Here is a 27,345-nt window from a genome sequence, read left to right on the forward strand (position 1 = left end):
GGTTGAGCCATTTGTACCACTGACCATTGTGTCTGTGTACGTCTCACCTCCTTCAGCTGAAGCTTCTTTAATCAGAAACATCTAGAGTGAACTCTGCACATAACTTTTTGTGTGCGAACCAAACTATTACTCTAACAATATAGATATATATACAATACTATATACAACATCAATATACTAATAATAAACAATATACTGTAATTAACTAAAACTCATTTTGCATAGATTCCTCCGTTCCTTCCCAGGACTGAGGGATCTCCTAAAGGTTGTGCAGAAACTTTGTACCCACTTCACACATACTACGTAACTGCCAGATCCAAAGCAATTGTGGACTGCAACAACATCGCTGATCTGCCATGTGCCATGCTGGTGTAACTTTTCCCTTCACATATTGGATTGGCTGTACCAACAGAGATCGCTGTATTCACACAGAACTGCAGTTTTCAGGTCACCCATTTGTGGATGATGTGTAATGTCTACCGATTTGTGGTACCGTTTGATTGCGGTATAAATGTCACCACCCCTCTGCCTTACATCATGGAGACTGCATTGAGGAACATTATATACAGTCTACCATGTGAACCTAAGCCTGGGGAGGTGGTGGTGCATGAAAAAGACCCACACAAACATGGGCACTTGCCTGTATCTCTTTAAGAAAAGTCCCCATAAAAATATTTGGCCACCAAAAGTATTTATATTTTTAGGGTGCCTTCACACAAAGCGTATCAGCAGCTGATTTCTTGCTGTGAATTTGCAGCGAAATCTGCTGTGGATACTTGCCCATGTATTTGAACAGGCTGACATACTTGCAGCGGGATTTTCATCTCGCTGCCGTTAACCCCTGCAGCCAAGGGGCATAAATCACCTGCTCCAGGCTCCTCCTTGCTTTGGGGCCTCCCAGCATCTCCCGGCGGTCAGCCAATCAGTGCACTGGGAGACGCTGGGAGGCCCCGAAGCAGGCAGGAGCGGAAAATTCTGCTGCGGATATGTAACCCCATAGAACTTCACACCACCAGGATTCGCAGCAGATTTCACTACAAGCAGAACCACGTATTATCCAGTAATCTGACTAAGCAGGAACTCCACTGAGCAAGAACATTGAGTTAACTTTAGGCACCACGCCCCCTAACGGATGATGGAAACTAGCTTCACAATACCCACTGACTGATAATAGGAAATGTTTTTACAGCACCCACTGATTTAAAATACAACATTTTTAAAAATTTTTTACAATATCCAGTGGCTTGATATAATGGACCCTGTCCTCACAGCACCCAGTTACTTGGTATAGTTTACACACATTGACTTGCTATAATGCAAAAACAGCATCCAGTCACTTTGTATATTGGAACTTGCAGCACAGCTCTCAAAGAAAACAACCCACAAACTACCCACAATCAACCCACAATGCACCCTCCTCTCCTCTCTGTCCCTATATTTCTCTCTATAGCTCTATCTATCTTTAGCTGTCTTCACTGATGAAATCGAATTGGTATAACACATTATGAGTTGACTGTGCCCACTTAGGCCTCATTCACACGTTCAGTGATTTTTCTGGTCCACAAAACGTCCTGCTATTTTTTCTTTGTGATATGTGGAAAATCATTTGTATTTGCATCCGTAATTGCATCTGCTTCCATATCCATAGGTCCTCATGGATGTGACATCTGTGACATCCACAAAAAACAAGGATCCCCTAGACTTCTTCTGGTAATCAGTACCGCAATCAAAATCCGCACTAGCACAAGGTGGGCGCAGACTCTGGGTCCGCTGAAATTTTTTTAACTGAAAAATGAGAAGGAAAACTAAGCCAGCGCTGAGCTTGCGTAGCACACACTGATGCGTACAGGATTTATGTAGAGGAAGTGGGTCTGTATATAAATTAGCAAAGCGTTGGCGCTGCTGGCTCAGAGAACGCTGGACTTAATAAATGTCCCCCTATGAATTGACTGTGCCCACTAATGCCTTATTCACACGTTCTGCAAAGTTGTCCCTAATTGTGGAATCACGGTTCCACTTAGTGCACATTGATCTATATTGAGCTTTTCATTCAGTTCATTTTAATTTTGGACTGTGATTGCGGTACGAATAACCAATAGAAGTCTTTGGGATCCGTGTTTTTTGTGGAAGTCTTGGATGTGACATCCGTGAAAAACACGGATCAAATCTAAGCAAACTTGGTAACGTTTTTATCAGTTCAACATTTTATGCATACAGAAACGGATGCAATTATGGATGCAAATATAGATGATTTTCCATGGATCATGGGGAAAAATAGTGGGAGGAGAAAAATTATTGAACATGTCAATGAAGGAAGTTTGGAAGGCAGACACACTGAGTTGACTGCGCCCACTAAGTTCGGAAGGCGGACACTGTCTTAATTGATCACAGTGAATTCGTATAACACAATATGATTTTACTGCGCCCAGGGAGTCAATAATGTGGACTTTGCCTTCGATGGTCCCTTTGACGGATAATTCACAACAGGCACCCAGTTAAATGGTAAACTGGAGACTGGCTTAACAGGTCCCACAGAAAATGATCCACATTCTATCCCTATTCCACTCTCCTATCCTCTCCTCTCATTCCCTATATCTTTCTGTTATTCTGTCCCTGCTCTGCTCTAACTGCCTGCTGCCATCCTGCTGTCCTCTAAACACACAGATGACTGCCCTCATCCACTAAGCGAATCCCCTGATATAGAGGGTGAGGTTCTGACATAACAGAGGGGCTTGCAGCTGATTGGATGAGAGCAAGGGATTATGGTTAATGCCTTGCTTCCGCCCAAAGACAGTATTGCAGCCTAACTTGTGCAGCCACCATTGTGGCCGCCATATTTAGGGAATTTAGTTGACAAATCGATGTGAATTAGCTTTGCTAAATTAAGCGAATAGCCACGTGATTCACATCAAATTTAGCTTTGCAGGATTCACATCTCTAATTGCAGGCTTTTTTATGATTTTATAGTTCATGAACAATTATTCAAAATGATCAAATCTGATAGTAATCAGAAATTACAGTACTACAGTACAGTGGCAGTATTGACATACAGTATGTAAGGTTTCATAGACTGACATACAAAACACATTCTCAAGATACGTTCCTTTATCTAGAATTTGTACCATTAGGCAGGGAGGTTTATTGCCAGTTTAAGTATAGGACCTGCAATTTATGATTTGACTATGACTAGGCAGCAGAACCAATATATGGATCATTCTTATGAGGGAGAGTAATCAATGCAATGCAGACTTACATATGATGAGGTCATCTATGGTTCACCGAGCAACTCAATGTCGCTTTTAAATAAGGCATATATACTTGTCTTTGCTCCATAATATAAACACCAAATGATCTTCATAATCAACATAGTGCATAAAGGTTATAACTTGTCTAGTTCCAAAAATGGTAACTTAAAAAAATAAAATACACCTAGAATGTTATAAAGATGAAATCTTAAGATATAATGGGTGCAATGAATTTCAAATGTGGATTTTAGCATTAATGATAAAATGCAAAACATAGACAAATTCACACTGCCATAAAATAATATATATAAGCTAAGGTGGTAATCATGGCAATAAAAATTTACGTTAAAAATAATAAATAAAGCAAGCTGAGGCTCTAGGTGTCCTGCTGGACTGGAGATGAGCGAATCATTGAAAAATTTGTTTTGCAACGTCCACAAATTTTTACAGAAAAATTTGCGAACTTCACAAACTAAACTCTACGAATTAATACATATCTATCAGCTCTCCCTTGGCATCCTCTAGTGTGTGTTCAGCCTCACATTCAGCCAATCACTAGCTGTTGTGCTGTCCATTTTCAGTTAGTCAGTAATTGGCTGAGCAGAGAGTAACACCCACTCAGACAATCACTTACTAACTGAGAACGGACAGCATGGCCATTGGTTGGCTGAGTGGGCTGTCCCTTTTGTGCTTTGACAGTGACAGCCCGCTCAGCCAATCACTAGCTGCAGTTCTGGCCCTTCTCTGTCAATCAGTGATTGATTGAGTGGGCTATACTAGTTACAAGTCTCAAAACACGGGACTAGCCAGATATCCCTCCAGGGAAGGACCCAGCAAAAGGGATGTTTCCTGTACGGAGACCACCAAAACCACCATATTAAGCAGCCCCTTCAGTCAATATCCAACTCAATTACAAGTCTGATGATATGACCAGGGAAATACCAAAGCCAGGTATCCATCAACAGACAGCTGTTTTGGGGTTTTTCCCCTCATCAGTGTGGAGCAGGATTCTGGCTCAGTGGTAGCAATGCCTTGTAGAGCCAAATGGAAAACAGATGACTGAATTCAAGTAGACCAGCCAAAGATAACACTGCCTGCTGCTAGTTAAAGCTCAATACAGGGAAATTCTAGGTGCACTGTCCCATGGGAAACATCAATATGCAAAAAGGTCCCCGTTGCCTCAGTTATGAGTCTCAAAACACAGGGCTAGTTGGATTTCCCTCCAGAGAAGGACCCAGCAAAGGCATGGCTCCTGTATGGAGACAACCAAAACCAGTATATAAAGTGACCCATTCAGTTTATATCCAACTCAACTTTTGAGACTCGTACTAATAGTAAGAGTTCTTGGAGGTGACTAACATAGGTATAGTAGTATATCCAGGTTATTGACATAGGAGCGGTGGTACTTTTAGGTGACCGACAAAGGAGTAGTAGTACAGGGAGATCACTTACACAGAGGTAGTAGTACCAATAGGTTATTGACATAGGAGTAGTAGTACAAGGAGGTGACTGTCAACCCAGGGGGAATCTTCGACAGCTGCCCTTGATTTCCCATTAGTAAGTGATCAACGGCATGCCCACAGCAAAGCCTCTGAGTGCCCCCTCTGGCATGTGTACCTTAGGTTCAGTCACTTAATACAAAACTCACAAACCATACAGCATAGAAAAACTACAAATTGTGCTTTGTTTTAAGCTTCTCTTTATTATAACCCTAAAGGCTTATTCACATTTTATCTAGTGATGGCATATTGCAAGAACTCCAGTAATGCTTACGTTGAAGGGGCTGTAGTGCTAATTTAGTGTGGTGTCTCCTTCACTTTTTTCCCCCCTTGCTCATCGATGTTTAAGAAATTGCAGCAAAGAGCCTTTCAAACTTAGAAGGGAATGTAATGCTAATCCAAGACTGCTTCCCTTTCATTCAGAGGACTGGTGGAAGGTCCAGAGACTGTACCCTTATGATCATAACCTGATACTATAGCCTAGCAAAATACAATCAGGTTTTAAGATGAGAATAATCTTTTATGCAGAGATTAGTTATATTATAATATAATAGAATATATTAATATAACATAATGTGGAATGTAAAAAAAGAAATGCACAAAAAAGGGGCTATATCTGGTATAGTCTATGAAAGGGACCTGTCTAATAATTCTATAATAATGAAAATAAAGATACATTTTTCCATACATATGTAGAAGAATTAATCAGTAAAAGGCTTTTGTTTTTCGTCTTTTCTTAAGCTTTTAAATTGCGTTCAATCAAGGCTGCCTACTTGCTTTACATGAACCACTGTGTTTCTTGGCAATCAGTTATTACAGTAATAATTTGCTAAACAATGCCACCTGCTGGAAAACAGGAGATTATACAAGGAAACTGCTCAGTTTAAACTGCTTTCATATGAACAATGGTAAGCAGTAATCACACAAAGACAAGTCACTTTAAATTATTATACTGAAACTACTAAAATCTTACAATAAAAGATATTGAATTACCAGCTTTATATTGAAATTAGAGATGAGCGAACCTCGAGCATGATCGAGTCGATCCGAACCCGAACTTATGGCATTTGATTAGCGGTGGCTGCTGAACTTGGATAAAGCCCTAAGGCTATGTGGAAAACATGGATATAGTCATTGGCTGTATCCATGTTTTCCAGACAACCTTAGAGCTTTATCCAAGTTCAGCAGCTCCAGCTAATCAAATGCTGAACGTTCGGGTTCGGATCGACTCGAACCCGAACCTGGTTCGCTCATCTCTAATTGAAATCTATGTATGTCTATGAATCTTCAAATGATGCAATTATTTCTGCAGCTATTGGAAGGAAAACACTGCATATGGATTTGATATACAGTACAACAAAGGTATATAAATTTCTGCTCAGAGAGCTCCCCCTAGTGATGACTGCAGGAAAACAGAATTGTATCGGGTAGCACTACAATTGTGCGAAAGGAAGCAGGGGGTTAAACAGAATTAAATTAGAGATATATTTTCCTGCTTTAAATCTCTTACATTATCCTTGTTCATTCAAAACCACTAGGAATATTTGGTGCAGCATTCAGGTTCAAAAGGTAATGCTGGGTACCTGCTTTCCCACCTTGGTCCACAGGTGTCTATTCAGAAAAGGCAAAAATTGACTGCAGCACATCCAGACTTTGAGGTGAAAAAGCAGATTGCAATCATAAAGAAAGTGACCTTAAAATTATGTTCATCGATCAAATTCCTCCTCTGACCCACGGTGGAGATCGGATATCTATGCTCAAGAAGAGGGAATTACAATGGATATTCCACCTTAATTCTCTAAAACCACAGGGACTTAATGTGGATTTTAAAATATTACTGAAATATTGCTATGTCATAATATTCATGTTAATTGCCCAGGATGCCTATTGCCAATACATCGGCACATTATTCGGCACATACATTATTCTTAATTTCTTTTCTGCATAGATTTTCATGTTATCAAGCCTATCTCTCGGGGCGAATTGTGTGGAAACTCACCGACAGTCACTGACTGCTGCATCCTCCCAACACATTTACCGCAATATCACTTCTTTACTTTCATCAGTGTGAACAGCAACCTAGACGAATTATCCATCATTTGTACCTGTGGCCAAATTCTGATGAGCCCCCACAGATGACCTAAGATCCCTTAGGATCTGCATTCCTGTGAGAGAGGAATGCTGCCTGAATTGGATCGCTCTCCGCCTGCGGATGGGTTATGGATATCTGTGATAATCAGCAGGTCTCATCGGTAATTGACAAGGCCCATCACGGGAACCCATTGCATCTTCTGGTGTATTCATCCGACGTCATTACTGGTTGCCTGGTTACCGAGATGCTTCACTCTTCTGGATTATCATGGCCGTGCATTCCAAGTAAGCGTGCGGTTACATTCATCACATGGAGGTGAATGCCGATGCAGTTGCTGTCCGTGAGAAAGCCATTAATGCTCCGCATTGTATTTTTTCTTTATATTCACATTACGGGACTCAATTGTCATTTATCGCACTATTTATACTGTTTGGAATAATTTTCCCTTATGAATGCCCTTAAATGTGTTGCACTAATTAACACTGGATATCTTTAGTTTGGTCACACCCACCCAAGTATACTTCACTAATTAATTCATTATAATAGTATATAACACCTGAGTTTATGTGTGTATTCACCGGCTTGAAAAAGCTCCTATTGGAGGAGCAAAACGTCGCGGTTTTTTCCTTGTGTGCTACTTATGGAATAAATCGTTCACTTGCTTATTCACCTCAAAGTCTGAATGTGCTGCAGTCAATTTTTGCCTTTTCTGAATAGACACCTGTGGACCAAGGTGGGACAGCAGGCACCCAGCATTATCTTTTGAACCTGAATGCTGTGCAACTTTGTTTTCTTTAGATAGATAGATAGATAGATAGATAGATAGATAGATAGAGAGATAGATAGATAGAGAGATAGATAGATAGAGAGATAGATAGATAGATAATCTTTGAAAAATGACAGCAGCACTCCAGACTTAGGTGAAAAACTAGGTGAAAAATTTATTGCATGTGCGAACACACAGAATGCTCCGTCAATAGGAGCTTTTTTAAGTCAGTGGATACATGAATTCAAACCAGTGTTATATATCAGTAACAATTAGTGATGTTAGAAAAAAAAACAGGCGTGGTAAACAATCATGTGAACAAATGTGACATGATTGTTTACCACGCCAGTTTGTTTCTGACATCACTAATTGTTACTGATATATAACACTAGTTTGAATTCATGTATCCACTGGCTTGAAAAAGCTCCTATTGACGGAGCGAAACGTTGCTGGTTTTCCTGTGTGTTCGCACATGCAATAAATTTTTCACCTAGTTTTTCACCTAAGTCTGGAGTGCTGCGGTCACTTTTCAAAGATTATTTGGCTATATGTGTGGATAAAGGGACGGCAGGCACACAGCAGATACTCTCATCCTTGAGTGCTGCGGAATATTGATAGATAGAGAGAGACATAGATAGATTAAGATGATGATAAGCTTTGTACATTGCTGCGAAATATGCTGGCACTATATAAATAAATAAATTATCATTATAAATCATCACTATAGATAGATAGATGTTTTTCTAATTATGTCTGATTATGTTCTACGGGTAATTTGATGTTATTTTTGCATCTCTTTTATTATATATTGTTCAAGAAAATACCCACTCACTAATCTCTTGTTTGGGGTTTATAGAAACATTCCAAACATACCATTGGTTTTAGACAGGTAGATAGATACATAGATATATATATATATATATATATATATATATATATATATATGCTTGAAAATGGGGGCAATGGACTGCCGAAAGGTGGCATCTTAACCTGTTTTGCTGTGCTGTACATGTGTGAATATGGTACAATAAATCTTTTTCACTATCACTAATTGGAGTGCTGAGAAATATCTGTTCAGCTGGAATCTTTCAAGTCCGTGGTTGGGACATTTTTCCATTGGCACCCATAACTTTCTAGGAAGTGCAGCTCTATATAGACTGTTTATAGATAGATAGATAGGAGATAGATAGATAGGAGATAGATAGATAGATAGATAGGAGATAGATAGATAGATAGATAGATAGATAGATAAATAGGAGATAGATAGATAGATAGATAGGAGATAGATCAAATTATTAGTACAACATAATCATAAGAAAATGGGTATCTATAGTGAATTTATAATGTAACTTCTTTATTTCTATAGTGCCACCATATTCTGCAGCATTGTACAAAGCTTGTTATCATCTTAATCCCTCTCTTAGGGCCTGTTCACAATGAGCAAAAGTGGCGGAATTTCAAGCAGAGTCTGTGCTGTGGATGCCACCTGAAATTCCGCCCATCACATTGTTTCAGTGGGATTTCCCGTATGCTTCTGCTCTCCGCCAATAGAATTGACAAGTTAATTCTTTGGGCGGAGAGTGGAGGTGAGTGAGAAATCTTATTGAAACAATGTGATGGGTGGAAGGTATTTTGGAAATGCAAAGGTTAATGAAGTAGAACTGAAGCAGAAAGCAATACCTGCAATTTAATTCTATTTAACCCCTAGCTTCCATTTGCACAACTGTAGTACTGTAAAATACAATTCTGTTTCCTTGCAGCCATCACCAGCGGGAGCTCACTAAACAGAATTGAATACAGCCCCGTTGCATGTTTAATAAATCCATATGCAATGAAGTCCCTCCAATACCTGCAAAAATAATTTAATCTTTAAAGAGAATGCACATATGATATGTGTAACAGGTAACAGGTGTGGACTTGCTACTCAACCAGGTTTGTTATAGGCCAAACTCAAGCAGAATCTTAGTGGCCTTTGGGTTTTTACGTATTATCAAGACGGTACCGGGTTTCTTCCCAAGAGTGGTCCTAGCATAAGCAGTGGCTAGCCCAGCAGATTATATTGTAACACTTTGTGGTACAGCGGGATCAGGCAAGTCTTGGTTCATGCACTGGTCATGGACAAGCAACACACTAACTAAGTCAAGTCCCGGCAAGAAAGTCATGTTGATGGTTTTGGGCCTAGGTCCTATATAGGAGAACTGATATTATATAGAAGGTGTCAGTCAGTTGAAAGACCAGGCATGGGTTAAATAGAGGATAACAAAAAAATCTTCTCAGAACACCTTTACTAGGTAAAACCCCAATAATAGGGCCCTATCACACAGAGTGATAATCTATTAAAGCAGGCCGATTCCGCAGGTTATTGGTCTGTATAATAAAGACAATAATCATCCAATGACACAATCCAGCTTAAATATCATCTCGCTGTAAGGCTGTCCCAAAAAATTGTCCGTGGTCATGGATTTAATAACTTGAAGTGAATAAAGCCATTCCCATGATCTGTGCCGCAACCCGCACCGCAAAAAATAGGACATGTCCTAGTGTGGTTCGCGGCATGGTGTACGCTCCTGTCATCGCATCTACTACTCACCTACTCCCCCCGACTGGATGGCTTCATGTTCACCAGAAGTGGCCTGGATTAGGCTGCCTTCTTCTCCTGGCAGCATAGTCCAGGCCACTTCCGGTGAACGTGTGTAGCCGGCCTGCACGGGGGGAATAAGTGAGTAGTAGGTGTGATGACAGGAGTACACATCATGCTGCTGGGGTTGGGTGGGGGAGATCCATGACGGGCATCGCGGGGGCTCAGGCTAGGGGATCCGTGCCCCTAAGGCTATGTTCCCACAATCGGCCTAAGGCTATGTTCCCACGATGTCTTTTTTACTTGAAAAACATTCATCCTTTCAAAATCATGATCATTAATCACATCCTTCTTTATCAAAAGACGAATGTGATTAATGATCATGATTTTGACAAAGCCTTTTGTTTTTCATGCAAAAAAGAGGTTGTTGGAACATAGCCTAATAGTGACCCGTGGCCATTGGCTGATGACTGTGTAAAAAAAGAATAAACTTTATACATATCCACATTCCCCGTTGTCCTTCAAGCTTCTGCCCGTTCCCTGTAGCCACCGCTGGTGGCAAATAGACATTCACTTACATTAGTAATTGGGCCCTTACTCAGGCACAAAAAAGTGGGTGGAGCTGCCATACATAGGCTATGATAGGAGGGGGACAACTATTAAAACAGCAGTGGGAGGAGAAATGGCATGGAAATAGGCAGAGACAGAATGTGGAACACATGAAAACCTGGCAGTGGGGAGTGCTGGAAATAATTGTACAATGGTGAGGACCAGCGCTACCAGTGTTACAGTATGCTCCTCTTTATAAACATATATCTTGTTTTTCTGAACAATGATGTCTCAGATTTCTGTGTAATCAATGGGGGGTCCAACTCTCACGACCACCCTGATCGGTAGAAGGGCCCCAAATATTCTATGTTGGGTAGAAGAGATTCCCAGTAATCAAACATTGATGGCGTATTCCAAGGAAATACATATATTAAAGAAATGTAATCTCTATTAATGGAAAGGTCTCTAACCCCTAATCCCCTCTAACATTCCTATTTTCCTGGGTAAAAACACAGATGAGGCATATTTCTCTCATTGTAAATAACTACTGGTAGAAATGATAGAAAAAAAATGACTCATTGTCTTCACAAATTTCATTCTGTATCACTAGATTATAACTACATTTCTTATGCATAATGTGTAGAATCCTACAACATGAATGTGACTGCAGGATGTCTCTACCGATGGGAGATATGGATTCTGCCGGTGGACGTGCAATGTCTTGCAAGCTTGTTGGCTCGGAAAAGGTCAAGCAATAAAGAGGAATCTAATGTTTATGTATTATGTATTATGTCCTTTATAGTCCAAGACATCAATCATATTGCGGGAATCCACCTGGCATCTTACATTCAGCAGTAAAGACAATATTGCTCAAGCATGGATTTATTTCTATGTATATTGAGTGACTAGATGGAACTCCCTCTGATCACCGGGATTCTATAGCGTCTCAGTCAATGATGTGGATACGTGTGTACATCAATGGGGAAGTTTGCATATTACTAAATGTGATTAAAAGTTTTATGTTATTTGCCTTATCTTATTTAACATGTTACTGTTATTTATTGATACACTGACATCTAGATAAATTCAGATTTTCTGTAAATAGAATTATTTATTATATTAAAATGAAATCTGTGAATGGATAATCTATCTATATCTTTTATTATATGAAGTGTTAATACCAGAAAAAAATTATCTTTATCTATAACCGACATAACCGATTGTATTATATGAATACATATAATCCAGAGCTGCATTCACAATTTTGCTGGTTACTACTGGAAACAGTGAACAAGGTGCAGTGGGACAATTACAATGAAATGTGACAGCTGGTGTTTATTATATCAGATTATTGTTCGTTGCTTTCTATGAACTTCAGATTCAGTGCCAATTAGGATTCAGGCCTACACTTCCTGGGCCAGATGCACCCAGCCCTTGGAGTATAAGCATGGAAGACTTTGGAGCACATTAATTGTATTAGGTACAGGCCATTTTGTGGTGTAAAGCTGCCCGCTGTGCATACATTTTTGTGCCAATGCTTATTGTGCAATTATTATATTTGCATCAGACTCCTTTGTGCTGCTTTCACCAGAGGGGCGAAGAATAGGTGGTACAGGGGCGCGGTCACAAGCCAAGGGGGCGAGGCCTCCGCATGTGCCGCATATAAGATTTATGCCCAGCAAATGTCAGTGAAGCCTACGCCATGGGATTTATGTAAAGGCATTGCATCTCTACATGAATCCTGTGAGCATCTGTGCCGCCGGGACATTTTCAATCCCAACGCAGAAAATACAGAATTAATAAATGTCCCCCGTTGTGTACTATGCAGTAAATCAGGGACTCCAGTTACAGTGAAACTATAGACAACTGAAACAACTAGTTGCCTACCATATACATGCTACTACATATTACAAATGCAGCATTTCAGTTGTTGTCATTCAGCCTTTTGTGAAATCCATATCTTTAAGGATTCATTCATTAAAGTAATACTGTCACCTCCCCCTGATATGTGCAGTTCTTCGCACCATCCACAAGCATAGATGCTGCACATTAAATATATACCTGTATAACACTTGTCTGTGTCTTCTTTCTGCTCAGACAGTGGCACCTAAGTGTGGCTTCATGGCAGTTAGCTACTCTACCCACCTGGTTTATAGAGCCTAACTGCCACTGTCTACAGTATATAGGAGGGATGACCCAACTGCCATGAAGCCCCACCTACTATAGGTGACACTGTCCATTGATAAAATGAAGCAATTTTAGAGCAGAAAGAAGACACAGATGAGTGTTACACAGGTATATATTGAATGTGCAGCACCTAAGCTTGTGGATGGTGTGGAGAAATGCACATAGAGTAAGGGGGATAACAGTATCACTTTAACCCCTAGAAGACCTAGGATATACCTGTCCCCCTGGCCGCCTGTCACCAGACGACTCTTGGCGTACAGTGGGGGGCGTACAGTAAATAGCCGGGCCCTCACCGTTAATAACCGTCAACAACCCCTTAAACGCCGCAGCGTTTAACTGTGACAGCAGCAGCTCCTGTCACTGTATAGGACCCCAGCAGTGTGACTGCGACTGACAGAGGTCTTTCACCTTCCTCCGTGCAGTCGGATTTGCGATCTGCCGGTTGAGTCTGCCACAGGCAGGCTCAATGAGCAGAGCGCCTATTACACTGTACAATGCTATGCCTATGGAATAGCATTGTACAGTGATTGCAATCTACTGATTGCATGTAAAAGTCCCCCAAGGGGACTTAAAGCTTGTAAAAACAAACAAACAAAAAAACTTAAAATGTTTTTTTTAAAGATACCCCAAAGCCCCTACCCCAATAAAGATTAAAATCACCCCCTATCTCATTATATAAAAAATAACATATAAAAATCAATCAATAAATAAACATATTATATACCGTAGCTTGCGTAATTGTCCGATATATTAAAATATAACAATCACTATCCTGTACGGTAAAAGGCGTAAACGAAAAAAAAAGGGGAAAAAGCGCCAGGGTTACACAAATATGGTATTAATAAAAACTAGAGATCAGGGTGCAAAAAATGACACCCCATACAGCCCTGTAGATGAAAAACTAAAACCGTTATTAGGGTCACAATAGGCCTATTTTATTAATAATTGATTACAAAAAAAAAAAAAAAAAAAAAATGATTTCACTAAAAAAAAGTAAAACAAAATCTGTGTAAACCTGCATATGGTTGTGTTAAGACTAACCTATAGAATAACGGTATCTTGTAGCTTTTACCGTATAGTGCATTATGTAGACATAGGAACCCCCTAAAAGTTACCATATTGCATTCTTTTTTCCAATTTCACCAATTTATATTTTCATAAATAATATTTCTGGGGTTCCGTCATACATTTTATGGTAGAAAGAAAGAATACATTACATAGTACACCTTTTCCTTTAAAAAAAAAGCCCTCACATGGCCCTATAGATAGAAAACTGAAAGTGAAGGGAAGGTGGAAAAAACGAAACCGCAAACATTTAAATTGGTGTGGTCCACTGGGTCATTTTGGGCTTGGTTTTCAAAGGGTTAAAGCTTGGGGATGAACAGGTATTCATTAGCCTCTTTATGATGTTCCATATAATATCTGGGATATCTGCATGTGCCATGAAATACTGTAGGTGAATGAGTGTCATGAGTTCATCAATTTTGCTACTGGCTGTAACAGTAGAGAATGTCAGCTATCAAACCAGATCGTGTTCATCTTTACTTCTGCAAAACGATGCTAAAAAAACACATTTAGGTTTAAGTAACACTTTGCAGGAAAGATATTGATACAGACAAAACACATCTCAAGAGTGCAATGTTTAGACAGTGAGATGTTTAAAGGGGTTCTACAGCACCATCTGCTGTCCAGAAGTATGTGTAGCATAGACCATAGTTATACAAGCTTGGTTTCCGTAATTCTTTGTCATATATGCCTAGAAATGTATCTACCTAAATCTATCTATCTATCTACAGTATCTATCTCTCTGTAATGTTCTGATACATGTTTAGGGATGCAAGTATATACTGCACTTACTTGTATTTATATGCTGTTTATGCGTAAATAGTTATCTTCCTAAATCTATTTATCTAACTCTTATCTATCTATCTATCTATCTATCTATCTATCTATCTATCTATCTATCAATCATCTTTTTATCTGTCTTTCTAAAATATGTTAATTGTTCTATCTATCATCTATCTACAGTATCTATCTCTTTGTAATGTTCTGATACATGTTTAGGGATGCAAGTATATACTGCACTTACTTGTACTTACTGTTTATGCTTAAATAGTTATCTTCCTAAATCTATTTATCTAACTCATATATATCTATCTATCTAAAATCTAAACTTTTGATATGTCAGTTTTGATCAGTCAAGATGTGAATGTTTAGAATGCAACCAATCAGGAGAACGAGCTGGGAGAAGTCTGCAAGGGCCGTATTTACTCCCGACTCCGCATCACATGACTTAACTAGACTTTCAATGTAAGTCTAAAGAGTTTTTTTTTTTAATTACAGTTAAATTTAATGATTTTTTTTTAGATATTTTGACACAATATTTTACAAAATTTCTTACATTCTCTAGTAATATTGATTAAGTGTGGTATCAATTAAATGATCTGCAGCTAATGATACACTATATACACTCTATATACTATTTATTGTCAATATACACTATATTAGGCTGGTGATTTTGATGTTTTGGCTGTTCATTGTAAATATTCATTCATTCTACCTGTGTATCTCTGTTACATGTGTGATTTTTTCAAGTCTGACCACAATTATATATACCCTATAAAAATATTCCATATAAAATATTTGAAAGTGAAAAGATACAACGTTGTTCTTTAGTTTACCGATATCATTTGTGTTATTCATAACATGTTCAGAAATGATAAAAGATTGTGTGAAGTTACATATAAAACCCCCTTATAATATATAATGATAGAGGAACCAAGACTTCACATACTGTACAATTTTAAGACCCAGAGCCGCCCTCTAGTGGCAAACAGATGAAGTACAGAAGAAATCTCATTAATTTCTTAAAGGATATCTTCACATTGCGAGAGACAGAGAGAGACAGAAAAGCACAGGTAAGGGCTTTGGTTTCTTCAAACAGATAATTGTCAGGGGTTTAACCGCTAGCATCCCTGCCATTTACCTGTTTGAAGAGACTGCAGCGCTTGTTTGAGCTCTCCAATTTTCAAAGGATGGATACCCCTTTTATTACAAAATATTGCAGAAAGATAAAAGTGATCACATCTGTATATATTTTAACAGAACTTACTAAGAGTATATAGCAAGCAATCAGGGGGCTGTAAAGAAACAGTAACCCTTTGAGGACCCGGCCAATTTAAATTTTTGCCTTTTCATTTTTTCCTCCTTGTGCTTAAAAGGCCATAGCACTTGCATTTTTCCACCTAGAAACCCACATGATCCCTTATTTTTTGCGCCACTAATTGTACTTTGCAATGACAGGCTGAATTTTTGCATAAAGTACACTGCGAAACCAGGAAAAAATCAATGTGTGGTAAAATTGAAAAAGAAAAAACAAAACACATTTCTTTTATTTGGGGGGATTTGCTTTTACGCCGTTTGCCCTGGGGTAAAACTGACTTGTTAAATATGTTCCTCAAGTCGTTACGATTACAATGATTTGTAACCTGTAACATGTAACATGTATATCTTTTATTTTATTTGATGGCTTGTAAAAAATTCAAACCATTGATAACAAATATATGTTCCTAAAATCCCTCTATTCCCAGGCTTATAGCGCTTTTATCCTTTGGTCTATGGGGCTATGGAGGTGTCATTTTTTGCCCCATGATGTGTTCTTTCGGTACTATCGGTACCTTGATTGCACATATGCAACTTTTTGATCGCTTTTTATTACAATTTTGCGACAAAAATGCGCAATTTTGCACCTTGTTTTTTTTTTTTTGCGCTTGCACCGTTTACCGTGCAAGATCAGGAATGAAATAAATTGATAGTTGGAGCGATTACGCTCACAGCGATGCCAAACATGTTTATTTATTTATTTTTATTTATAACATTTGAAAAGGGTGTGATTCAAACTTTTAATAGGGGAGGGGGCTTTTTATTAATAATAACACTTTTTTTTTACACATATACTAGAAGCCCTCCTGGGGGACTTTTAGTTTAAGCACATTGTTCTCTCATTGAGATCTATGCAGTATAGAGTGCTGAGCCGGGATCAGCGCCATTACGGCGCAGACCCCGGCCGGCGCCGGATGTGTGGATCACTCCACCGGGACTACGTCCCGGGGGGGGGGGGGGGGCGATCCACCCCACTAGACACCAGGGAAGGCGAACAGCAAGTAATCAGATGCAGCTGTCAACTTTGACAGCTGTATCTGATTACTTAATTAGCGGGCACGCCGATCGGACAGTGCCCGCTAATAGCCATGGTCCGGGGCTACATGCGGTACCCGGGACTGCGGCGGTTCAGAGCGGGGCCATGCCCAGGGTCGTCTAGGGGTTAAGGCATAATCCCATAGAACTAAAGCACCGACAATAGACAACGACTGTGAAAAGGTGACAATCTTTTCTGGGTCTCCAAGAGAGCTGCATTTCAATTAATATGCTGCCCTTCAATAGTCATTACAAACTGCACCTTACTGCTGAGTAAAGTACTCAAAGCCACTATGGTTATATATCCTTAAAGAAGCACTCTGCTATTTTTTTAAATTTTTCCCTGTAGGCTCCCCCATATACTCCCCCATGATCAGTGGTGGACTAACCACATGTGCAGCTGGTGCAGCTTCGCAAAAGGGGACCGGGGCCCGCAGCCCGCACAGTTGGCCCCTTTCAGCATTGTCACTGTAATGTTCAGCATGCTCACTGCAGGGTGAACGGGCTGAACATCAATAACAGTATTGAGCAGCATAACCTGTCAGCATACTGCTGCTCTGTTCATTGTCATAGGCTGTGGACACTTCACGCCTGCAGCTTATGAGCAGCCGGGACATGATCTCTCCAGCGGGCACAATAATATGATGTCATCACACCTGCTTGAGGGTCTGTCCCCATGGCTGACAAGCTAGAAGTCAGAAGATAGCGAAGAGCTGCTCCCTACCTGAAATAGGTATGTTCTTTTCACCTTGGAGCACAAGAGGGAGGGGGAGGTCTAAATACAGCTGGCGACAATATTACTGGGAAGGTGTACACAGGGGGCATTATTACTGGGGGAGCTGTACACAGCAGGGGGGCATTATTACTATGGGGGGGGGCTGTATACAGCAGTGGGTATTAATTATTATGGGGGTCACAACTGGGGCATAATTTCTAAGGGGGATGAACACAGAAGGGGCATTATTACTATGGGGAGATCACAACAGGGAGCTTTATTACTGTGGGGGATCACCACAGGGGGGCGTTATTATTATGGGATCATTACAACAGGGGGCATTATAACTATGGGGGCTGTACGAAGCAGGGGTAATTATTACTTTGAGAATGGTCACAACAAGGGGCTTTATTTCTGTACACAGCAGGAAGCATTATTACTACGGGAGGTCACAACAGGGGGCTTTATTACCATGGGGCTTTATTACAATATGGGGCACAGAAGCGGACATTATTACTATATGGGGGGAAAGCAGGTGGCATTATTACTATATGGGGATCATAGAAGGGGACCTTATTACTATATGGGGATCCTACATACAGGGCCAACCCATAACCTACTCACTTTACTATGCATGACACCAAACTGTGGGATTACTACTGTATGGGACCTGTGACATAGTCAGGGGTTTGTTGCTGGATGGGAGGTATTTTCCTCTCAGCTTGTCTTGCTCTGAGTAATGCAGAGAGCGAGGTTCAAGGACTGGACTGGAGTTATTAAGCCATTCCAGGTTTTTAGGCATTTCCCAACATACAAAGCTGAGCTGGGAGTGAGGGCAGAGAGATGTGGTGTGTGCTCAAGTCTGGAGTACACCTATGCGATCTGTCTAGGAGGACTGGTTGGACTGTGTTCAGACACATGGACTGTGTACAAGGCAGCTGCTGCTGTAAGGTCTGAACCAACACTTAGAACTTCTGTTACTGCTTTAAAGGCCAAGCTGGAACTGCACTTATGTGTGATGGCAGCATGAAGGTAATGCTGGATTTTTGTTCCATTTGTTTTTGTAGTGTGAATAAACACTAAGATTTGAACTGTGAATTGCCTGTTTTCCTCTGTTTGCTACCGCTACCTAGCTATACCCGAGCAACTCCCCTACAGACCCTATAGGTAGGAAGGAAGGAAGGAAGTTGAAGAAAGAGTACAGAGCCTAAGATGTTTGTCTGGCAGGTTCTAAAGAGATGAATTGTAGCTTGAAGAAATCATCATGAAGGCCTGGGCCTCAGATCCAAGAAGACATCACCTGGGAGTCACTAAATGTCATTTTTTTGTATTTTGTAGAACAATTGGTAGGGGTGCCCTGAGTTGGAAAAGGTTGATGGGAATTACTGGGGGGGGGGGGGCACTTTCATAGAGATGCATAGTAGACATTCTTATAGAGATGCATAGAAGACACTGACGTCTGCCTGGGGAAAGACGAGGGGTCAGAAGAAATATGACGCGCAGCACTGGGATCTGAACTACATTGGATCGGATGGAAAAGCAATCATTACGGGTGACTATACTGTGGAGCAAATAAAAAAGAGTGGAGTGCAAACCTATGGAAGTCAGTACCAAGGATATTATGATTGACAAATAATATTTTAGGAATAAAGCCTTTACATTAAAACCTGCACTATTATAAATATTACTTATGGTTATGAATGAGGTGTGGCAGAGCAGACCTACTGTATGGTGACACTGAGACATGGCAAGAACAAAGGGAAAAAAATCCTCCAGTCATAAGAAATGACAAAGAACATTTGCAATATTCTTTTTTTGTTGGCATATCTTCAGAAATCTCTTAAAGATTTAATCTTCCTTTTGAGCTTGTGTCTATTCAACCATTATTCACTGATGCTCACTGAATTTCTGTCAACTTCTGTGATGTCATTTGGAGAGATGTAGCTGCACAATAGAAATAGCAGGTTGTGAGAGTAATGCAGTCTATGTAAAGTGCACACGCATGTCTGACAGCAATAACTAATGCAGATTGCTTTCTGGAGAAGTCTGCAATGAGTGCGACAGACAATAGCATAAATATATGTATACAGGCAAGAGGGAAAAGACATAGTAGAAAGATAGATAGATAGATAGATAGATAGATAGATAGATAGATAGGAGCTACTTATATTCTTCTGATAATTTGAGGTTACTGTTACAGGTTTTCCACTTTGTTCAAGGATGTTCAGTTCGTACTCAGTCACCGCTCTCCTATTTGAAGTTTATGCAAACATTCATCAGATGCCTCATAAGGCCTTTACTATTGCATTTTCATGCTTTATAGCCTACCATCTTCAAGTGTGCTACATTAATTTATTGCTGCCATAAATCGCCAGCAGATTGTAAACATAAATTTAATTAATGGCAGAGGTTCTTCTAGAATATTCCATTTAAATAAAGTGCTCTTTATTTCAAGGCTTCAATTACATTTTGTCCGCTTGCTTCAGTTAAATGCCTATACAGGTTATATTAAACACATAAATGAAAAATTACATTAGATTTGTCTTTGTGGATTTTATGTCATCTTTTCACCTCATTATAATCAATACAATATACACAAAAGTGAAAATTCTTCATTTGCGTGCATACTTTTTCTGTCTGCCACAATGTGATTGGCTGCTAAGGGGAATTACTTCCATTTCTCTATGCATGAGGACCAGTGTTATTCACTTATCTTTAGTCAATCCAGAAGGCACAACCTAAATTACTTTGTCCATCTTTTAAGCAGTGGAATTTTTGGTATTGAAGATTCGATTGTGAAGCCTGGTCACAAGTTTTATAAAAAATGCCAGACTTATTCAGCATAAAAGTGACCTGGCTGCTATTTTTTCTTTTATTTATTGTTCTGTTTTAATAATGGAGCAGAACAATGAAAAACACAATAAGGCCATGTTCACACAACGTATCTTTGACATAAAGCAATTTGCAACAACGGCCATGATTAATGCAAAAGATACATTCTATTTGAATGAATGGAATCCCAGCCGGAGTGTATACACATAGTATACTCTCTGGCCAGGAGTCCAACCGGCCGCATGAAAAACTGACATGTCAGTTTTGTGCGGCCACTATTCATTGAATAGCGACTGCACAGACATGTCAGCTCACACAATGGAAAGTGCGGCTTTGGCTACGCTCTCCATTGTGTCCTATGGTGAATTGGGATGCGGGCGCACATGGATGCGCCCGCATCCCAATTCAACAGAAATGGAGATCATCTGCCCGGTAATGCAGTAGCGGCCGGGATGATCTTCTCTGACACGGCCGGGTCACAGAACGGTGGGTCTTATATGCCATGTGAACATGGCCTAAAGGTGTGACCCCATCCTGAAAAGATTTTTTTTTCTGGAGCTTTCTGGGCCCCAACCAATCATAAGATAGAGCTAGAACTAGAGCTGGGTTAAGCACTCCACTCCCCATGCTACCTTTTCAATCTCACTGAAATTCAAGTCTTTGGAGTGCAGTCATTTTATCAATAAGCCCTGTGTGTGTGTTCTAATGTTTAAAAATATTAAAATAATCTCTGACCATTTTGTAATGACTCCCATATACTGTACATTGTCTCTGAAAAGGAAACTCATTGTAATCCTCCATTTGTGAAATACATCTGTATGGTGCAAGTGTTAACATTTTATTGTAGTCCCCTTGTTTATTATGATTTACAATGCTCTTTATGCAATGCAAGTTTAAAATGAAAATAATGTCCAAAGTTATTAGCAAAAAAAAAATGTTTAAATGACATTCTCTCGTTTCAGCTTTTAGAAAAGTAGAGAATAGAAGCTTGGGCAGCTTTTCAGAAGCCATAAAACTCCTTAGACATTGCTGATGTGAGGAAAGAAAGTAAAACTAAATTTACTATTTGTGTCACTTGATGGCAAGCATATGGTCTAAAGAAGTAAAAGGCCCTAAAAAACTCAATTACAGCACACACTTAATAGAAACACATCCTGCATAACCGGCACAATGACTATTTTACATTACAGTAACCAAATTGTGATGCTGATAGCCATTGCTAGTAATGAATTGTGTCGCACACAAGTATTTAAGCTGTCACATGTTGGGGATGCTTTATAAGTATGGAGATTCAGAAATGCCATTAGCTATGCGGTGGAAGACATCGTAAAACTGATACTAATATAGTATATGCCTTCTACAGAAAGGAAATATAGTTAATTAACTCAAATCAATTTGTGACATTTCTGCCTTACCAGAAATGAACCAGACTACTGAAAGAGCTGTTACGGATATAAGAAAAACTTCATCAATAAAGTACTGAGTCACACAAGTTCACAGGAGCCAGCAAGTGTATAATAAGGGTTAAGCGGTTTAAAGGACAACTCCCACCAAATTTTTTTTTTGGCTTATTCAACACACATTACAAAGTTATATAACTTTGTAATGTGGCTAAATAACCGGTCTGGCCCCCTTCCCCCACTTTCCGAGAAATGTATACATTGTAAATGTAAAGAATGTATACATTACCGATTACGGTCGTCACGGTCCTCTTCTCCCGGGCGCCATCTGGTGACGACGACGTCAGAGCCGGGGGGCGGTCCGGGTCTTCTTCCTCCTCGGCGTCTTCATGAAAAGTGAATGGGAGAGAAAAGGCTGCTGGTGCACATACGCACCAGCAGCATTTTCATTGGCTTTAGCGCATCACATGGCTTCCAGCTTGCTCAGCCCTGATTGGCTGAGCTTGCTGGAAGCCATGTGATGCGCTCCAGCCAATGACAAGGCTGCCGGTGCACAAGTGCACTGGCAGCCTTTTTTCTCCCATGGACCTGGAAATGAGAGACATCGCTGGACTGCGGTTGCAGGTTACGGTGAGGCAGACGGCGGGCGAATCGAGTGGCGATCATCACTGGAGGGATGGTGAGTATGGTGTCTGTGTGTGTCTTTGTTTTTTTTGGGGGGGGTTGGGTCCCGCCGGAGTTGTCCTTTAACTAGAGATGAGCGAACCTCCAGCATACAGTATGGACTGTATCCATGTTTTCCAGGACTCCTTAGAACTGCACCCAACTTTTTTGCCCACCAATAATCAAATGCAGCACACTTCGGTTCGGACAAACCTAAGCATGCTCGAGGTTCGCTCCTCTCTAATGGTAACCTATAAGAGAACTGGGAGTTACATCAAGAACACAAAACATGGTTAATGTTAGTGCTAGTATTGTCAGTATTCAGACAATTTGAACACAATAAACTATACTTACCTTCATGTATATTTAATCCAATCATACCCTCCCCAGGCATTTAGCGATGAAGTTCCCTGCCAGGACATAGAATTTGAAGCAAATGTACCAAATCATAAGTCAAATAAATTTATTTCACTACCTTGTCGGCAGCGGTGTGAAGATCTTAGTGGTGTGGTTTTTTTTTTTTTTTTTAAACGCTGCGTTTCGTTGCCTTCGTCCGGGACCCCCGGATGAAGGCAACGAAACGCGCGTCGGGGTGGTGGCGTCCTGGAGGATATATACAATAATACACTGTGAAAGGTAATTGACTGGCTGGACCCCTGGATACGATGGGGTGGTAATATGTAGGTGAAGGGTGGATAAGAGACTAACTAACTAGCTGTAGGTCTGTTTATGAATTGAATGCAATAGCACTTTATTTTGCAATACAAGTAACATAATACCCTACTGTAGGAGATTTCAGAATTTATCCCCCTGGTTTGTGATGCAAGTTGTAGGTCAAGGGATCCCAGCATATGTGATGTGGTTATAATAGAAACACCTCCAGGACAGCCGCCGTTCTCTTTTTTAATGTTTGGTCATCTCTCTTTTTTATAAATATATATGAATTGTTTTAAATGTGTATTTAATAAAGATTGTTTTGCTACGTGAAATCAGTATTTGTTCTTTTTTTGGTCATAGTTTGTAATAACTGTAGTCGCAGTTTAATGACTTTCTGCATTAGACCCAGATTGACTAGCACACTCACCGTACTATATTATAGGTATTGCAGATAGACAAAACCGCGAACTACATAAAACCTTTGACAGACTCTATGTAAAGATCACTGAGCTGACTGTATGAAGATAAGTGTTACTTCTCCAGCAGTCAGGTAAAATGATCAGGACCCCTGTGGTCACAGTGTCACTGTCAGCTAAATGTCGCACTCGCGACAGCAATAGCAGCCGGTCCTCACCATCTATGAAGCAAGCTCAACTCTTAAACTCGCTTCTTAAAGCCTCTGCAGATAATGGCCGAAATGTATGCCATGTTTTTTCAGGGCACTGACTTCCATGGCATACAATTATGTCCATTTTCATTAAGGGGTTAAATTAGGAGAAGCATAAATGCATTCTGAGGGAATATGGCATGTAAATTGGATTGTTGCAGTTTTGTGAACTTATAGTTCTTATAACTTTTTTTCTGCTACTGGAATAGTCCCTTGGAATTCTTTATATTTAAAGGGGTATTCCATCTTATAAAGTGATTGCTTATCACTATATATGCCATTACATTATTCTTATAACATGGATGACCTCTGGGAATACCCTTTTAATCTTACATAAAGGTTAGATACAGATATGACCATTCATAATTTCCCACGCAGTTCTGCAAATCCAGTGTCAAATAGTTAAGAAAAAAAAAAAAAAAAGGTTTTGTGATACTCTGTCTGGAGATGTATATGCATTATTGGTCTATGAATGGCCACCCAGTGGTTTAGTAGTCAGTTGTGAGGGCTTTGCGATTATGTTACAGGAAAGGCGATGGTGGACATGTCTGTACAACGGACACTGGAATGTGAGGCAGAAAACATATTACAAATGGAGGAACATATATTTGTAGCTGGGAATATCAGAACTCATCCAGTCTCTGCTTGCTTTAATAGGAAACTGCAATGTGAGCCATAAGATAAACTGGCAATGTTGTTGTTTAATTTTGACAATGGCAGGTTACAAGAATTCAATGAAACCTGCATAAGAATTAGCATTAAAATTCAATTAGTTGTAATCCATCTGTCAGCCATGTGCACACATTTTAATATTATACATAAAGGATTGCAGATAGAGTAAATCAGGTGCATAGCACAACAGTCCTATTGAAAAACATAGCTTCAGTTATAACATTTTGCCTAGGTATCCGTAAAATTTAGACTTATATTTTCAATAATGAATTTTATTATTTATTATTAGGTTAGATTAATATTCAAAGTAACCATTTAAAAAATAAAGAAATTGTGATCATTTTTATAACATTATGCATAATACAATTCCATTTGACTCTATAAAGTAGCAGTAACTTTTTTTCCCTTTTATCTCAGGACAGATATTGCTCCACATTAAAAGTGTTATCTGTCATATATGCTCCATTTATCAAAGTTTCTTGGGTTCCTTTTTGCTATAAATAGACCTTCTCTTTCCCCAATGTGGGTTATTAATTTAATTGAGTGTCAACCATAATAGCCTGGCTACTAAAGAGTACTCTGGAACACTACATCATTATCACAAATACAAGAGGCTTGGGAATTCATATGCCAGAACGCCTGGCTTTGTGAGTTCAACAACAGGTACATATGAACAGCAGGTGTTTGGTGTGTTGTTCCACTTAGGTCTTTATAATGTATACATTGTGGAACTGAACTGACACAGTGGAAAATGTCAGACTTTTATTAGTACGAAAATCCCAGCAGAAGAACTATGTATTCTGCGCATTAAATATTAACTGTTTCCTGAGTATGTGACAGTTTTACTCTATGCCCAATGTGTTATTATTGTGACAAAGTGTTTGAGGTCTAAGCAAGGTAAAAAAATATATATATTTTATATCATTGCTAAAATTTGTGAAAATCATTATAATTACCTTTTGTTAGTTAGAGCAGCATCAATTTTAAAGTGTATCTCTGTGCATATATTACTCCACCTTAAAGAGTAACTGTCATAAAAAATTACTTTGGACATGTCATCAGGTTTTGCTTTTTTTTTTTTTTTTAAATGTCATCAGGTTTGTCAAAAGTTATTGATCACAGCAGGTTGCTTTGATCAGGAAATACAGCTGGGGAGAAAGCTAGGCAACAGCGCAATCGACTTCTGTTCAGCCACTAATTTTCGGCAATCTATTCTCATAGTCTTATATTGTTGGAATAAGCCGTTACAGAGATACGGCCAGGGAGTGGATAGCACGGCTGCCGTACTCTCTCCCCGGCTATATCTTCTGATCACATCGGGTCTCAGCAGTGAAACCTGATGTGATCAATAACTTTTGACATGACTGATCAAAAATTATGCTCACACGCAGCAAAAATTCCTGCAACTGAAAGTCTGTTTCATAGATCTAAATAAGGTTGCTTGTGCAGCATGTGCATAGAGCTTCACAAGTCTACATGTGTATAAGCTAATAGAAGAATTGTCTGCAGCAAATCTGCTGAACATAAATATACCCTAATTCAAAGCTTTTGAAAATACTAAATATTTTTTTCTACAGGTCATTAAACCCTTAAGTAATATCTGCCAAAAAGGGAATTTTGTGATGTAATAAATGAAGAGGGTTATGATGAAAATTCTTCTAGACAATGAGAAACCCCAAAACCTTACCAGCATGGGAGCCTAGCTATGTAGCTAACTTGATCAACATGAATTAATTGTTTATTTTTTTTTGCTAAGAATTTTTGTTTAATTGAACTGATTTTTATTGACCTAGTTATAGGGTCCCCACCCCCCTGTTGCACAGGTAATTAACATTGCTGCAGCCTATGGCCGATGCTAAAGCAACACTCATTAACACGCTAAGGAATGTTTCCTTAACAGTGTTGGACTGGGGTATCTGGGGCTCACAAGAAGAAATGATCATGGGGGCCCACCAATGAAGAACCAGTGAGAAAAGATATGTCAGTCAGCGTTACTGCAGGTTCTAAAGCTGGGGGCCCAATGGAGGATCCTCTGGTACTCTGGTGGGCCTGTCCAACACTGTTTCTTAATGTGGCACACATTGAACACATATGTAAGGGTACACAGAATGCATACTACATATGAAGCCATGGTTAACATTATCTTTAATGCAACAATTGTGTCAGGGAGGTATGTTAAGTCGAATAGATAATTGAGTTAAACTAAAGTTAACAGAGCACAAGGTTTGCCATATGCCTAAAGGCCATATTTCATGGCATGATCTAGAGAAAGAAGCGAGTGCTGACCTGTCAGTTCAGCGCTCGATTCCTCCTTGACCCTCCCTTTCTGCCTGTGCTAATACACACTCAGACACTGAGTAGGAGGAGCTGGGGAGGGGTTGCCCGGATGATCCTTAGATCTCCCAGGTGGCCAATCGAAGTCAGTGGTGGTATGCTGCTACTGCTTCTATTACATGGAGCTATGAACAGCTGGCTGTCACTGTCGTTATCATTATTTTTTTAACCTGTTGCAAGATCACGATCAGCTGACATTGTGCATGTCGGCTGATCATGGTCTTTTAAGAGGCCCTATTACACCTAATGATTATCGCCCGTAATGGCCAGTAATTGGCCAAGTACAGATGTT

The 27,345-nt window shown here is 39.7% G+C and overlaps 1 long non-coding RNA gene across 1 annotated transcript in view; it reads right to left on the reverse strand.

Annotated features, from left to right (window-relative positions):
* The window catches only part of LOC138787139 (uncharacterized), a 399,150-nt gene extending 386,285 nt beyond the window's left edge, over positions 1-12,865 (reverse strand). The window contains exon 1 of the long non-coding RNA XR_011362308.1: positions 12,791-12,865. This is a non-coding gene — a long non-coding RNA (uncharacterized lncRNA). The remainder of the gene's footprint in view (positions 1-12,790) is intronic.
* Positions 12,866-27,345: the final 14,480 nt, after the last annotated feature.

This window comes from Dendropsophus ebraccatus, chromosome 3 (genome assembly GCF_027789765.1).
Source record: "Dendropsophus ebraccatus isolate aDenEbr1 chromosome 3, aDenEbr1.pat, whole genome shotgun sequence".
NCBI classification, from domain to species: Eukaryota; Metazoa; Chordata; class Amphibia; order Anura; family Hylidae; genus Dendropsophus; species Dendropsophus ebraccatus.